A 17,095-nucleotide genomic window follows, 5' to 3' on the forward strand; every position below is an offset into this window, starting at 1 on the left:
AGCACCACCTGGAGGTCGAAAGGAGAAAGGACAGGCTTCTACATGTGAACTCATTGAGATGGCTTGAGAACTATTTCCCTATTGAACTTAACCCATTTTTCAGATTTACCTTTTGATTAATTTTGATTAATATTTTAATGCTCAACTTGTGAGTTAACTTGTAATAAAAACCTAAACACTCCTCCCTATCAGGGGGAATCTTAGCTTTCCACCTCCCCTCCTGCTTACATGTGTAGCCACAAAAATATAAACAGAAATCATGAAAGCAAATGAAACAGTAGTCCATCCGATTCTTGATACCTTTGTCACCTGCTATTTCTCCACCTCTCCCAGCCCCTTTCTGTGTGTACTGTCACCAGTGTTCTGTGTAGTGGACGGTGTACTGACTACTATCCCCATATCATGACGGTTATTCTTAGAGAAACCAAGTAGTCTCCACTCTATATACCGAACTATGCAATGTGCAGGAGAATTCACATTTGGATGCAGACAACGAATATCTGATGCTCATTTTCAGAAGCTCTGCTAAAGGCTTTGTGGTGTGAATGAAGGAAAATGAGGCTGACATAAGTAACAACATAGGAAAATGAGAAAAAAATACAAAATTTTACTTATTTTGTAATATAAATCAAATCCTAGTACAAGAGATATATTGGTCACTCATTCATTCTTTTAACAAATATTTATTAAGCACCTACTCTGTGTAAAGCACACTGTTGGACATTACTGGGAATAAAATGATAAATATCACTGAAGTAAAAATTTCAGCTGAAATAAAGCATGTCTAAGCACTGGCCTACTGAATTCAGGTAATTTTAATCATTAGAAAAAGTTTTACAAGCAATAAAGAGTTGGGACACGCTCCCGGATTTTCCTGTGAAATGTACTCTGTCCATATCAGAATTGTCTATACCCAAATTTGTTTCTATTTTTAGTATTTGACCTGTCTGTTTCTCTAATATTCTGAGTTCCCATGTACTTACCTGGAGAGTCAAAGACAACTATAAAAATCACATTTTCTTCACGGCACAATCCAATGTTGCACTACATAAAAAGCACGTTTTACACACGTTCAACTCACTGCTACAGGCTGAATTACAAACCTTTGAAAGGCCACATTTTAGCCTTCGTCACTCAGACTCCTGTATCTCATCTGTTCAGTCTCTCTCCTGTCACTTTCTACCACTGGTGTCCTTCTTGTCCCTTTTTGCCCCTCTTCCATTACCTTTCTCTGACTCCCTGCAGAGCTCTCCAGGGGCACACTGAGGGTGACCAGTCCACAGGTCCCAGTCCTCTTGGGCTACCCCCTTAATTGTTTCCTCCTCGGTGGGCCCCTTGCCATACTCATATTTGATACATGTTCTGAGAGCCTGATGATTGGAGCCAAGCCAGGATTCAACCCCTGGAAGAAACCTCGGTCATCCAACTTGGGAGAAAATGGAACAGCCGTTAGCCTGTTACTACCATCGGTTGACAGCACACTTCCCACTTCCAAATCATTTGCTGGAGGAATCAAATCATTTGCATTTTGAAAATTCCTTAATGAGGTGCTTTTAAAAAATCTTACTCTTAAACTTTCTAGAGCATCAATCTCTTTAAAGACTAAGAAGCACAGTGCAAGTGTATGTAAAGTTACACTTTCAGGTTTGTGAAAAATAATTTGCTAGAGCCCTCAGCTGGTTAACATACATTTGAAGATTATATTTGCAAGGAAAATATAAGGTTAGTCTTGCAAACAGCTACACTCTCATAACAGGTTAAGTACCCATTACTGAACCCTCCTGCGCTATCGGTGGGAATGTAAACTGGTGCAGCCATTATGGAAACCAGTAGGGAGGTCCTTTTAAAAACTAAAAAAAGAGCTAAAAATACCAATACGATCCAGCAATCCCACTCCTGGGCATATATCCAAAAAAAAAGAGAACTCTAATTCGAAAAGATGTATGCACCCCAATGCTCATAGCAGCATTACTTACAAAGACATGGAAGCAACCTAAGTGTCCAATGACAGATGAATGGATAAGGAAGTGGTATACACACACACACACACACACACACACATACACACACACACACACACACACACACACACAGTGGAATACTACTCAGCCACAAAAAAGAATGAAATATTGCCATTTGCAGCAACATGGATGGACCTAGAGATAATCATAGTAAGTGAAGTAAACCAGACAAGGACAAATATTATATCACTTATATATGGAATCTAAAAAATAGCACAAATGAATCTATGTACAAAACAGATTCACAGACATAGGAAACAAACTTATAGTTACCAAAGGGGAAAGGGGGGGAGGCACAAATTGGGGGGGAGGGATAACTTAAGAGTACAGGATTAACAGATGCACACTACCATATATAAAATAAACAATAAGGATTTACTGTATAGCACAAGGAACTATATTCAATATCCGGTAATATCCTATAATGGAAAATAATCTGAAAAAAATATATACGTAACTGAATCACTTTGTTGTACACCTGAAACTAACACAATGTTGTAAATCAACTATGCTTCAATTTAAAGAAGAATACTCATTATTTCTTTTATTTTCCTAACTATTTCTCTTCTATGACAAACCTAGTCTGGTTAACTAGAAACTGTGTGGGTGATTACTGTTGCCCTTTGACAAAGCTGTCATGTGCAGCTGGGACAAAAAGGAGGGCCTTCCTTATATCAGACATGGAACCAGGAAACAGTGACATAGTAGGAAACAAGACATGGTCCCCGCCTTACGGAGTTAAAAGCCCAGGGGTAATTTTTTTATAGAATTACATGATTTTTAGAACAAATTGAAATTGAAAACTATTTCTCTAAAAGGGGAAGTGTACAACAGGAAGTAGACACTTGTCAACACAATTCTATGAAGTGGTGCTGATTATGGTCATTTTACAGATGAGAAAACTGAGGGTCAAAGAAGGTGACTAGCCCACTGGCAGGGTTGGGACCTGAACCCATATCTCATTCCAAAGTCTATTCCTCTCAGGGTACCACGGTGCCCTCTAGAAACAGCACTCCTAGAGACACATTATCTGACCCAGATGAGGGTGAAGAAACATTTCTTGCCACTCCCACATTCTTACCGCTGAGATAAAACTCTCTACGTTCTAAGTCCTTCTCCCTTCACATTCACTATTTTCTGTTAATTTTTCTGAAAGGGGATGGGTGATGAGGTTAGACACAACAAAAAACTTTTTTTTTAAAGCAAGCAAAAATCACTGTAAATTTCATTTCTAATTTATAGAAAATTTAAACCAAAACTTTAAGGCAGTTACATGCTTAAGTGAGCCCATTCTAACAGTGCCTTAATTACAGATGAGTCTGACTCAGTTTAATCACAGAGGAGATGGCCCCTGGTTCATCAACTATCAGGAGATAGTTTAGCCAATGGGCTCAACTGCTAATGTCCTCTCAGTATTTGTTGTTTGGATGTGTGTGTGAACATGTGTGTGTTCACCCCCAGAAGGATGTACATTTCTCAGTGGACAGAGAAATCAAGTGTGAAATCTGACCTAGTCCAGATCAAGTCAGCTGCCTTCAGAGAGGGACCTGCTGAAAATTATCAGGAAGTGAACTATTTTCACTGTATTTTTGAAAATAAAGAAGGGCAGCCTCTGCTGTTGAACTTTTTAAACCATTCAAAACAAGTATTTACCCCTTTCTTAGTATTCCAAGATTAAAGGATTCAGTGAATGACCTCATCTGAACAATGCTAGCTGAAACAATAAGTAATCCTCATACAACATTCACTATGTGCCAGGTATTGGGCACATGGCATTGGGCATGTCTCCTTACTTCTCAGGGCCTCAGTCTTCTCATCTGTAAAATGGGGTGACAGTAGTACCCACCTCACAGGGTCTTTAAGAGACTCAAATGATCTAGTTGGGCCAGCTGATCTAATAATTTGTCTAAGTTCCTGGCAGAAATTAGAACTTGAAAAACATTTAAATGAGGATTAATTGTGGCAGCAGAAGAGGATATAGTAAAAGAGAAAAAAACATGCTTATCATCAACCAGTGTGGATAATGATAAGAGAATAGCTGCTACAACCAGACGAAACTGAATCTGATTCCAGGCTCCATTCACCTCTTACTAACAGTATAAACTAAATGAGCTACTTGATGTCTCTGAACTTCAGTTTCTTCATCTATAAGACAGGGACAGGGATATCCATTTGGGGTTTATGTGAGGATTTCAAGAGAAATTATATTTTAAAGCCTGGCTTGATAAATGATTTTTAAAAACCATTCCTAATTAACAGGTTCCAATGTGATCTTTTATGTCATTCACTCAAAATTTTTGGTTATTCTCTAAGCATACAGCACTCTGCTAGGTGTCCAGGAAAGATGGAGAGAAAAGTCTTCTCACAGCCACGATATGAGAGGTGGCACCAACCACTCTAGGGGTGCAGAGGAGGGAGTCATGACTTCTGTCTCAGATCATCACATGAGGCGGTGTGGCAGGGGCAGCATCTGAACCTGGAGGTTAGCAAAGATTTCCCTACCTCCTTATTCCACCAGCAAGCCCGAAGGGGATCACATTTCTCTATTAAACAACTACAAGTTTAAGAATAATCTGGCTTAATTTTTCAAAACGGGACACATGCTTTGGAGCCAGTCTTTACATTAGTAATGGTTACCAGTGAGTAATCGCAATCCTCTCACTCTACCCACAAGGAAGCTTAATTTAGGCTCTGACAGCTGGTAAAATTAGAACTCCCCTTAGAAGCAAACTTGTGCATTGAGATTTTATATGTACATCTACCAACATATATATTTCATCTTCCATTTTTGCTTAATTCTTATACACCGAATTCCTATATGAAATGACTAATTAAGCTTTTTACACAATAGTGCTCAAGTGTAATTCACCTTTCCTAACCGCATATCAATGTACTTAATGTGCCACCAAGACACAGAGGCTCAAGGTAAAATCAAAGCGAGTTAAAAGTGGTACTTTGGACTCAACCAACTCACACACTTACCCACATCCTTACCTATAAAATGCAATGCAGTACAAGTAATTGACAGAAGGGAGGGTATGGTGTGTACTCTTAGAAGAAAGACTGAAGAGAAGATGAAATGGTTTAAGGCAGTTTTAACCCTGTTGCCACAAGAAAACTCAAATACTGAAATGTTTTATGAAATATTTAGCTTCTCTTCTAAAGGTTGAATGGAATGTTTTAGAATTTTAAAATATTTCTGATAAAATTATCCCAGAATAAAGGCTGCCAGTTGGAAAGAGAGAATAAAAAAGGCATCGAGTGGTATTATCTAAAACTGACCAGGTAGGAAGTTCTATTCTGAACTCAGTATCATGTGGAAGGGATAAATTGAGCTGAATCCCCAATTTCATCAAACACTAATGACAGTGGTTTCAGCTGGGAAAAGAAGAGCCCAGAAAGATCCCTGACTCTCATAATGGGAAAGGGTTCCCTCCAACAAATCCAGAGGCTTTGACTTCAGTTGCTCCCTATTGATTTCTAAGAAGAAATAATCGACAATTTTAAGGGAAAAACAAGTTTAGAATGCATATCATCAAAGTCTAATAAAAATAGGAATGAATAAAAGAATTGGGAATAAACTGGAACTAATAATAATATTAACTGAGTACCAATGATATGCCAGGCACTTATTTTATACTTACAACTACCCTATGCTGTAAGAATCCCACACTCTCCATTTTACAGAGGAGAAAACGGAAGCACAGACAAGCTCAAATACTTAACAGCTGTCAGCAGTGAAGCTGGGGATTCTCCCACATAGCTTTGCTCACTGGCTCTGTGTAAGACCTTGTTTCAAGCACCCCCAATCCTCCAGAGGCACTGGATGAGCATATCAGATCGTCTTTATCTGCCTCTAAATCCCAAACAAGGACCTAAGGTGCTCACACTTTAGAGTTTAGGATTATGATCATTTAATAGTTCACTTATAGGTATTTTCTATCCAGTATTATAAATAACAGTACTAAATATCTGGGTGCTGACTGTCTACCAACTATTCTTCTGATAATTTATGTAGTCCTTTAATCTTCACAAATTTCTCTACTGTACAGAGGAAGAGGCTGAAACATAGAAGAGTTATACAATTTATTCAAGGTCATAAAGCCATTAAATAGCTCTTAAGTAGTTTTGCTCCAGGGCTCAAGCTCTGAACTGCTACACCACACCGTCTTTCTAAGCAGACTCACCCTGAGAGGTTCACAGAGAAAAACAAAGGACAGAAACATCCACTGTTGTCCATTCTTACTTCCCAAGCCTCTGTGAGAAGCCCAGCCTGTGCCACACGACTTCAACGTTCCCATCACTGCCACCTGTGTTTTAGGTAATTCTCCCTGCTCTGTGCTCTCTTCCATCTTCCTTTTCTCCTTTCTTTCTTGACTACTTGTTCTCTTTTGCCTTTTCCTTCTCCTTCCTCTCCCCCTCGTCCCTTCACTCCCTTGTTCTTCCCTCCTCTCTCCTTTCTTTCACTCCCCTCCCTTCCTCTCCTCTTCCTTCTCTCTTTTTTCTATAGCTCAAAGTCTCCCCCAACAATTGATTATTGGAGCTAATCAATCACTTTTAACAAACAACATTTCCTCACATGTCCATACAGTTTTAATGAAAAGGGCTGTCTCCTTGACACTGAAGTACAGAGCTGAAATGTTGTTATAATCTTGTGTTTAGATATAAATACTTTCCTGATTAGTAAAGCCTCCTTGTAAATCTAATAACTGGAACAAGAATGCATGTAGCAAGATGGGAGTGTTTGTAGATACTAAAATTATTAAAAAGATCACTTGTGATTGTTGAGTCTTATTTACCTAAATATGCTAAATTTTCTCTAGGGGACATACAGTTCTTCAGTAATAACAAAGTTATACTTTTAGAAAAAAATGGAACTCAATGTGGAGATTTTATCACATTGAATGAGCAAAAAAATAACCAACTTTCTACCAGAGAAGTTCAGGGCGGTGAGTCAGCAAAGGGTAACAACTCAGCCACTGCACTGTCATTGGAGCCAAGAAGATAGAAAACAGCGTTTAAAATACATCTGCTTGAAAAGGAGGAGCATTCCCATGCAGATTAGAAGCACAGCCCTGATCTTCAAAAGGCCCTTACATCCCATCTAGTTCAATGCCCCCATCTTACAGGTGAGGAAACCGAGGCTCAGAAAGGTTAACTACTTGATTGGTAACAGGCAGCCAGTTGGTAGCTGAGGCAGAAGAATGCAGGTGCTGTGTCCTTAAGTATAGAACTCTAATTGTTCACTTTAAAGTTTTTGTGGACATCTTTTGAGAAAAATTTCTAGAGTTCAAAAAAAAGGACAGAATTAGAGTTTTAAAGAATAATGTAAAATTCCAGAGTACTGTTGGTTTACCTAATTGGGTATAGTATCTAGATTGGGTGGCATTGGACCAGCTGAAAAAGAATAGAGGGCACTGAGAGGAACAGAGAACATTCTTGGGAGATAAAATCCAGTAGAGAACAGTTCATTCTGAGAAATCTAAGTAGCCGATGTCTAACGCTCTGGAGGCAAATAGGGAAACTGAGAAATGAGGTTGGAGAGTCTGGCCAAGGGCCAGGCACCTACACCTCGCTCCGGAGTTAGGACTTTATCCTAAGAACGATGGGGGTGGTCACTGCAGGTCTGAAGCAGAAGAGAGGGATAATCTGATTAGCATCTGAGAAGACTTGCTCTGACTGCAGTGTGGAGAGTGGATTGCCAGGTGTTAGGCTGAGATCAGAAAAGCCAGTAAAAAGGCTGCTACACTACTGCATGAAAAAGTCGATGAGGGCTAGACTGAGTAGCAGCAGTGGACATGGAGGGAACATGCAAGACTGCAGAGAGAGACAGAAGTTAAAGTGGACAGGACCAGTTGAATGTGATGGATTCAAAAACTTGAGAAATTTGTTACAATCTGAGATGACTGCCAGCTTTCAATTTTCGTTGGAGGTACTATTCTCTGAAAGAAGCAATAAGATATTCAGAAGGAAGAAGTAATTTGCAGGTATATGATAAACATGGAATTAGATAGCATGAGTTTGGCTTCTGAGGTGTGGAGCAAGATCCAGGTTGGAGAAAGCAACATACAGGTGGTGCTGGAGACCATGGGCATGGAGAGAACCTAGGAACAGTGTGTAGGGGCATATCCGCTGTGTCTTCTACAGATTGAGGCCCCACAGTGCAATGCACTCAATTTTATTCACCCCAGTCCCTCATTCTGTGTCTGTCTCAGTGGTCCTCGACACCGGTTATGTCCCTAAATTAAACTGTGAAACATATACCAAATTCAGAGAAGGGAAATCTGCTTCAAAGTCCATCAGGGCAACAAAGATAAAAAGCCAACAGCTGAGGCGTGCTAGGAACATATTTATGTTGATCTTGAAAAAACAAACAAAAAAATTACTTGCTGCCCCTTTGTGACAAGCTTTTTGCAAAATCTGGTATAACCAGAAAATAGCATGTGCTAATAGGAAGCACTCCTGAGAGAGGCATGTTCTAGCTGTAAAATGAGGGAATTAAGTTGGACAATTTCTCATACCTTTCTTACTGTTACCATCTGTGGTTCTTGCATATAGAGCCTCCTTCAAAGCCAGGGATGTTCAGATGATTTACCTGTTCTCTTTTAGTTACACAGGGAACTGATCTTTGGTGACTTCCACATACCTTCCCAATGTCTTCTACTCCTCTCACCATATCTATCCTTCAAGACGCAGCTTCAATGCTCGTCTCCCAGCAAATGATCCCAACCTAGTGCTACCTTTTCAACACACTTGCTTAATTTTTCTATCTTTAGCAGTCAGGGGTCTCAGGGGCAATTGTAAACTTATTGTAGTCCCTTCCTTTTTCTTCCCATAATACATTGTAATGAGATTCCTCTGGTTAGAGTGCTGTGGGAACTACTATTTATAAGTACATAATTATAAATACATATTATAAATATGTATAAATACAAATTATACATAAATAAGTACATATTATTTATAAGTTGTTGTGTGACAATATTATAAACTAGAAGGTTGTTTGTGTTTATCTGAACACACATTCATAGCATAAATTCCCCTACATAAACTTTCTAAGATGTCAGAGAAGTGCATTAACTAAAATTATTGGGCCAGTTAAAGGAGAATTATCTCTAACACAACATAAGAATCATCTGTCAAGGCAGAAGGCCCAGAGTCTCACAGGGAAGAGGGGTGCAGGGTCTAGGGTGACTATCACAGGTCCCAGGAAGGAGGACAGGCGGCCTTAACCATTGTGGGTTGGGGGTGAGTAGGAGGTTGAAGCTTCATAATGACCAAGACGCCTGAAGGTAGGAGAAGAAAATAGGGTGGTAGCATTTGATCCCAAAAGGCCAGAGCCATCTACATACAAGGAGCTGCTGAGGCCTCACCCCTCCCCTCCCATAATAGTAATAATAACAACAATAACAACCACAAGAGCTAACATTTATTGAATGCTTACTACATGCCAGGTACTATTCTAAGCTCTTTACACATTTAATGGTCCAAAAAAAAAAAAAAAACTCTATGTGGAAGATACACTTTTAACCCTATTTTGCAAGGGAGGAAACTGGGGCAAGAGAGATCAAGTCACTTGCTCAAGGTAACATAGGTGATAATACACAGAACCTCATCTACCTGACAGATGGAAAGCACCTGGGCCTCAGCATACAGGCAGCACCTTTCCTGGGTAAAGTTGCTTATTCACCATGCAAATCTCAGGCCAATCATCTTTATAGAATGATATCAAGAGCCTCAGACATGATCTGACATCATGAGTGAGCCGGACACAGAACCCACACTCTTGGAACGATCTGCCCCCATACTGTCAGAAGAGAGCACAAACAGCAGTGCTGACAGTTAATTTTAAGACATCACAACAGCAAATCTGCCAAGATGAATGTTTCCAATCTGCTCCATTTAGCTGACCTTACTTGCTATAAATTCGGGCCAATCCATATCTAATTCTTACTGGGTTACTCACTTGTGTGCTGTTCACCATTGTCCCTGGTCTCTTGCCATCTAGCAAACACTAGCCAGGCCCCAAATTCCTCTAGGATGTCTGGTTCTTCTCACATTACAGTACTGGGAATGCAGCATGAACAGCTGCATACCTCCAGGCTCACCAATGCCAGAGCCTCACACTCACTTACCACTACGGTCTTCTAAGGGAGATTCACCCAGAATTCCATGGAACAGAAAGAAATTCCGTGTTGAAGTGATATGTTCCAGTGAATATTTTGCAGAGAACTGGCTGCATCTCTTAGTTATGCCTCTTAGTCTCTTATAAAATTTCAGAACTGAGAAGTATCTTAAGAGGTCAGCCAATTCAATTTCTTTACTAATGTTTATTTTTCGAAACTGAGGCTTGGGAGTTAAGTTTCCAAGGTCACAATGCTACATAGGGGCAGAATTAAGATTCTTATTCTAGTTCTTTCTGTTATTGTTGATGCTATTCCCTGAATTCATAGGAAAAGTCACAATAATGATAAGACTAGTATTTATGTAGCCTTTAGAGTTGACAACGAACTGTTGCTCTTTGTAATTTCATACAATAATCTGTGCAATGGCGTAACAAACATAATTAATATCCCATTTTAAAGACTAGGAGATTTAAACAGTAAATTTTCAGCAACTTATTCAAGTTTTCATAATTAAACAGTAGGGGGCTGTGAATTGAGCCCAAAGTTCCTGCTTTTAAGTCTTGTACCTTTAAGTAAATTACTAACTTCTCTATGTATAATATCTCTGTCCTCATTGGTAAAATAAGGATATAATAGAAGTGTCTTCATCAAAGGAGGATTTTTTTTTCTTGAGAATTAAATGTGTTAAATGAATAAAACTCTTAGCATCTTGCCTGACATGTTATAAGTAGGCAATATATGTCAAGGTTTTATTTGTTCTTTTAATTGCTACCTTTCTAAAACATCCTACGGCTAATACAGAGTCATTACTTTAGGCTTAAGGATAAAGAAGAATTCACTAATATCCTAATAATAATTTTAGTTAAATTTAAAAATGCAACACTGAATTTATTCCTCTCTTGATTTTCATCATCATAGAAATATTTGCTGTCAAATGCAGTTAGGAACTTTCATCATCTTGACACAACAAAATGCAATTTAATCATAGCTTTTTCACACCAAGAAAATAACAAAGAACTATTTTCATCCTAATGTTTAAAACTGCAAACAAAAAACTGCACCTTCCATATACATTTCAGAAGGTAAAAATGAGACGCACTGACTGGATGCAGCCTCACGGTGGTGCTAAATCATGACTGATAAAGGCTCGAGACCCAGCTAAGCTCTGCAGAAACCAAACTGACGCAGGACTGAAACATTCCTACTGGGTTAACCAGGAAGGTATTTGCTTTGGATCCCTATGGTTCTTCTCCAGCAACCTTGAGCAATGACCTTGACATACTGTCCTAACAAATCCATTAGTAATGTTAATTTAGTTTTTTTCCTGGCATTGCAACAAATAAATTATACACAAATACATACAATATTACCCTTAAAAAGAACTGTGTAGCTTTATTTTTTAATGTTATTAATTGAGAATTCTCAACTTGGATTTGGCCACAGCATTTGCATATAAGATAACATTTACCTTTGCTCCGTTCATCAACTGTGTATCTTAATCTCTTATGTCCCTTGGAACCATTTATTAAAGTCCTTACATCTCCCTGCCCCAAACCTCAGCTTGAAGTCTCAACTCTTTTGACCTCCTTCCTCTACTATCTCATTTTTTAAAAGCCACAAAATTGTACTGATTTGTCTTTTATAACATCTCCCACCTCTGTTTCTTTATTTTCCTTAGTTGGCTTCCAAAACCCTTTCAGACCCTTTTAGCAATAACCTTCAAAATTAGTCTTAGAGCATTAGCTACCAACCTTGACTGGATGTCAGAAATGCATGAAGGAGCTTTAAAAAATACCTATCCCTCAAGAGTCTGATTTAATAGCTCTGGGTGGAGGCTGAAGTTGGAATTTTTTTTCAAAGCACCCCGGTGATTAAAATGTGCAGCCACAACCAAGAACCACTTCGCTAGAGCTGTATCCAGCACACCATGGCCAGATTAACCTTAAACTACCAACCATCTGAGCCAAAAAGTTTAAGTAATGTCTCCTCTTCAGAAAGATTGCAAATTAGTGACTTGAAGGCTAAACCTATCCTATGGATGTGTTTTATTTGGCCCGTTTTTAAATTGTTCAGACCAAAACTTAACAAATTGGGAGGTGTCACATAAAACCCAGATTTGCTACTTCTTTTTAAAAATTGCAAGATCTTGCCACACAGGGCCCACACTCCCATGCAACAATCACTTGGAACGGAGCAGTTGGCTGCCCTCTAGACATGGCACTTACCCTCCGTTACTCAGTCTCTTTCACTCCCCACGTCCACCCGGCTGTATGACTCATTTATATTATCTGTCCACCCCTCTTAGAGTCATTTTAGTTTGTAACTCCTGGTCTCAAGGAAAAAGTTCAATCTGAATGATACATTCACTCACTCACTTATTCATGCATTCATTAGACAGGTATTTATTTTGTGTCTGTGCTATGTAAACACTTGGAATTCAAAGTTCATATTTTGGTCTTTTCTTTCTAACTTTATAGTCCCCTTCCCTTCAACTAACTCTATTCTAACCAGCAATTGGTTTAAGAGAACAACTCCCTCCTAAAGTTCATAGCCTAGAGGCTAACTTCCCAAACTCCTTTGCAGTTAGGTGATGCCATATGACAAAGTCTGGACCAATGGGATGTGAACGGAAGAAATGTGTACAACTTCCAAGTCCTGTCTGTGAGAAGAACGCTGGGTGCTCTCCACGTTCCCCTTCTGGTGAGATGGAACACAGATACAGCATTGGTGCACCATAGTAGCAACAGGGAGAAAGCATCTGGATCCCTAGATGGCCCCTATCTTCCCTGGATTGTCTGCCTACCTCTTGTTATGTATCTGGGGATCCCTTTGTTTATAGCAGTTTAGCCTACACCCTTTACTATTTCCCAAATATACCTTAAATATTCTTGCCCTCAACCTTAGCTTATACCAAAGCTTCTGTCACTAACATTCTGCCTTCTCATCTCTCCTAAATTCTACTCATTATTCAAGGTCCAGCTCAAGTAGTCCACCTTCTGTGATGCTTGGTCCAGGTACACTTGTTATCTTCCTTCCTCTGCTCTCCCATTGTGTAACTTTCCACTTGAGACTTATCAAATATTATCTTATTTAATAAACAGAGCCTAGAATTATGTTGTCCTATCCCTTTCAAATTCTAAGTCCAGAATTTAAAACAAAATTTTAGATTGTGCATAGCATAAAGAAGAATGTTCAGAGTTCCTACAGCATTCTGCTACTAACACCGCTTGTTGAATAGTAATCTGTACTATCAATTTATGTTCAATTTGTGATCTTTTAGGACTCCTGAATCTTCCAATTTTAATCACAAAGCTGAGCCTTCCCAACTCTTTAAAAATGTAGCTTCTTCCTTGATATTTAAACTGAATTGTTTATTCTTGCATCTAAACAGTTCCTCAACCCTCTGGATACATATTTCTAAGACTAAGAAATGTACTGAGAAGATCAAGGGTTCATGCTCGAATGGTGATGAAGAGCCAACTCATAGTCTCCTCTCATATTCGGAATCTGAGAATCTCTAGGATAACATCAGAGAAAGAAAGTAGAAGATACTCTTGGGGAAGGAAATTAAAAGGGAAAATAGGTGCCAGAGAGTGAAAACTATATATTCCAGAAGAATAGTAAAGAAAAAGAATAGGAGAGAAGATATAAGGAAGAGAGAGAATTCAGATACAGGAGGAAGACTAGCAACTGTGAGGGAAAAGGTTAGCATAAGGGAAAGGCACATACGAAACGAAATGCCAGTGAAGAACAGTGGAATCCAATAACCTTAAAATGCTTCCTATCTGATAGGATGCTCTTAAGAGATCATTATAAACACCAAAGTGCAGACTACCACTCCACCAACTCTAGGAAAATTGCTATGTGGTTGGTATAGAAGAAACATCAAAGGCAGGTGAGAATTAAATTTACAGCAGACCTTGATTATAAGTTACTCTGGGGACAAATAAAGAAAAATACAGCTGTGTTTCAAATCAAGTAAAGAATGGCAGACAGGACTTTTTAAACAGAGTGACTCCCAAGTGTTTTTCTAAAGACGAATCTTGTCTCTTGAAGTTGTGTCCTACCATGCAAAAAAGCTAGGGGTGAGATCTTTAAAGTATGAGAGGTAATCACACTGAGATAAAATACAAAATAACTCAAAGACTTAAACCCAAGACTTAAACTGTAAAACTCCTAAAAGAAAACATAAAATAAAAGCCTCATGACATGGGTCTTGGCAATGATTTCTTGGATATGACACCAAAAGCACAGCCAACAAAAGCAAAAAGAGACAAATGGGGCCACATCATCCTTTAAAAATTTTGTGCATCAAAGGGCCCAATCAACAGAGTGAAAAGGAATGGGAGAAAATGTTTGCAAATCAAATATATAATAAAAGGTTAAGATCCAGAATATAAAGAACTCCTACAACTCAACAACAAAAAAATCAAATAACCCAATTTAAAAAGTGGACAACATACTTGAATAGACATTCTTCCAAAGAGGATATACAAATGGCCAACAAGCATATGTAAAGATGTTCAACATCACTAATCATCAGAGAAACGCAAATCAAAATCATAATGAGATAATTCAAAAGAGTGATGTGTCACAATGTTCACTGCAGCTCTACTGACAATAGCCAGGACGTGGAAGCTACCTAAGTGTCCATCGACAGATGAATGGATAAGAAGATGTGGCACATACATACAATGGAATATTACTCAGCCATAAGAGGAAACGAAATTGAGTTATTTGTAGTGAGGTGGACGGACCTAGAGACTGTCATACAGAGTGAAGTAAAGAAAAAGTAAGTAAAGAAAGTAAAGAAAAAGTAAAGAAAAAGTAAGTCATACAGAGTGAAGAAAAAGTAAAGAAAAAGTAAAGAAAGTAAAGAAAAAGTAAAGAAAAAGTAAGTCATACAGAGTGAAGTAAAGAAAAAGTAAGTCAGAAAGAGAAAAACAAATACCATATGCTAACACATATATATGGAATCTAAAAAAGAAAGTGGTTCTGAAGAACCTAGGGGAAGGACAGGAATAAAGACTCAGACATAGAGAATGGACTTGAGGACACGGGACGGGGAAAGTGTAAGCTGGGACAAAGTGAGAGAGCAGCATTGACATATGTACACTACCAAATCCAAATGTAAAATAGCTAGTGGGAAGCAGCCGCACAGCACAGGGAGATCAGCTCCGTGCTCTGTGACCGCCTGGAGGGGTGGGATAGGGAGGGTGGGAGGGAAATGCAAGAGGGAGGGGATATGGGGATATATGTATACGTATAGCTGATTCACTTTGTTATACAGCAGAAACTAACACACCATTGTAAAGCAATTATAATCCAATAAAGATGTTTAAAAAATCATAATGAGATATTACCTCACACCCATTAGGATGGTTGCTATCTTTAAAAAAAACCAAAAAAAACCCCCAGAAAATAACAATTGTTGATGAGGATATGGAGAAACTGAAACTCTTGTGCACTGTTGTTGGGATTGTAAAATGGAGCAACCATGACGGAAAATGGTATGGTGATTTCTCAAAAAATTAAAAGTAAAACTACCATATGGTCCAGCAGCAATCCTATCCAATTTATGGGTACATACCCACAGAATTGAAATCAGGGTCTTGAAGAGGTACTTGCACACCTATGTTCATAACAGCATTATTCACAATAGCCAAGAAGTGGAAGCAAGTCAAATATCCCTCCACAGATGAATGGGTAAACAAAACGTGGTATATACATACAATGGAATTATTCACCCTTAAAAAGGAAGGAAATCCTGTCATATGTTGCAACATGGATGAATCTTGAGGACATTATGCTAAGTGAAACAAACCAGTCACAAAAAGACAAATATTATATGATTCCAATTATGTGAGGCATCTAAAGTAGTCAAATTCATAGAAACAAAAAGTAGAACTGTGCCCACCAAGGGCTGGAGGAGAGGGGGAAAGGGCAGTTGTTTAATTGTTATGGAGTTTCAGATTTGCAAGATGAAAAAGTTCTGGAGATCTGTTTCACAATATGAATACACTTACTACTGAACTGTACACTTAAAAATGGTTAGGAAGACAAATTTTATGTTATGTTTTTTACCACAATGGAAGAAGAAGGAAAAGAGAACACAGGACAACATGATATTTCTTTAATGACTGCCATCATCAGTGTGGTATCATTGATGTGTCAACATATGGTCGAAATGAGGGTGAAAGATAGGATGGATCCTATCTGGACCATTTTACCTCTTGGAAAAAGAAATGCAGAAATCAGTGCCAAGTTAATCCCAGGACCAAACCTCTTCTATATTCCCATTAACCTGGTATTACTGACCACATCCCAGCTCTACCTCTAGGCAGCAGCAAGGGTGACTGTCTTTGTGCTGCTACCACAGACTAGACTGCAATTTTACATAGCCTAGTTACAAAGATCAAGCACTCAGACAAATATTTGCTGCACTGAATCTGAAATAATTTATGTGCAAGGACATTCTTAGCTGGCACCAAAGATTGGGTTTTTAAATTGGGTTATAGATGTCTCTGAGATAAAATGCTAACAAACAGCTGAGTCATTGAACTATAGCTGGGACACCATAATCTAGCATTTGAAGACATTTATATCTCTGGGGAGAAAAGGAATCAGCTACGTCATGCATCCATTAACTTGGTACCAATGAGTCCAACCTAATGGAGTCATGTCTTTCAGGACGAGTTCTAAGGTCCTCATTGACTCTTTAAAACAAATCTAAAGGTTGAAGGTTATTTTTTTTTTCTTTATCCTTATTCTTCTTGATCTCCATTTTGCAAAGAATGAAGCTAGTGTTCATCATACTACACATCTCTTCTCCCTTCATTTACTTAATACCCGAGAATCCTGTTCCTTCCTGGTCCCCACAACTAGGCCTCTTCCTTACTCCTGCCTCGTAACTGGGCTAAAACTTGAAAGTCAGTTGTCCTCCTCTTC

General features: G+C 38.7%; 1 protein-coding gene across 1 annotated transcript in view; it reads right to left on the minus strand.

Moving 5' to 3' along the window:
* AKAP6 (A-kinase anchoring protein 6) overlaps positions 1–17,095 on the minus strand; it is a 496,794-nt gene that overhangs the window by 245,662 nt on the left and 234,037 nt on the right. The window lies entirely within an intron of this gene.

The sequence above is a fragment of the Phocoena phocoena genome, chromosome 2, assembly GCF_963924675.1.
Source record: "Phocoena phocoena chromosome 2, mPhoPho1.1, whole genome shotgun sequence".
Lineage (NCBI taxonomy): Eukaryota > Metazoa > Chordata > Mammalia > Artiodactyla > Phocoenidae > Phocoena > Phocoena phocoena.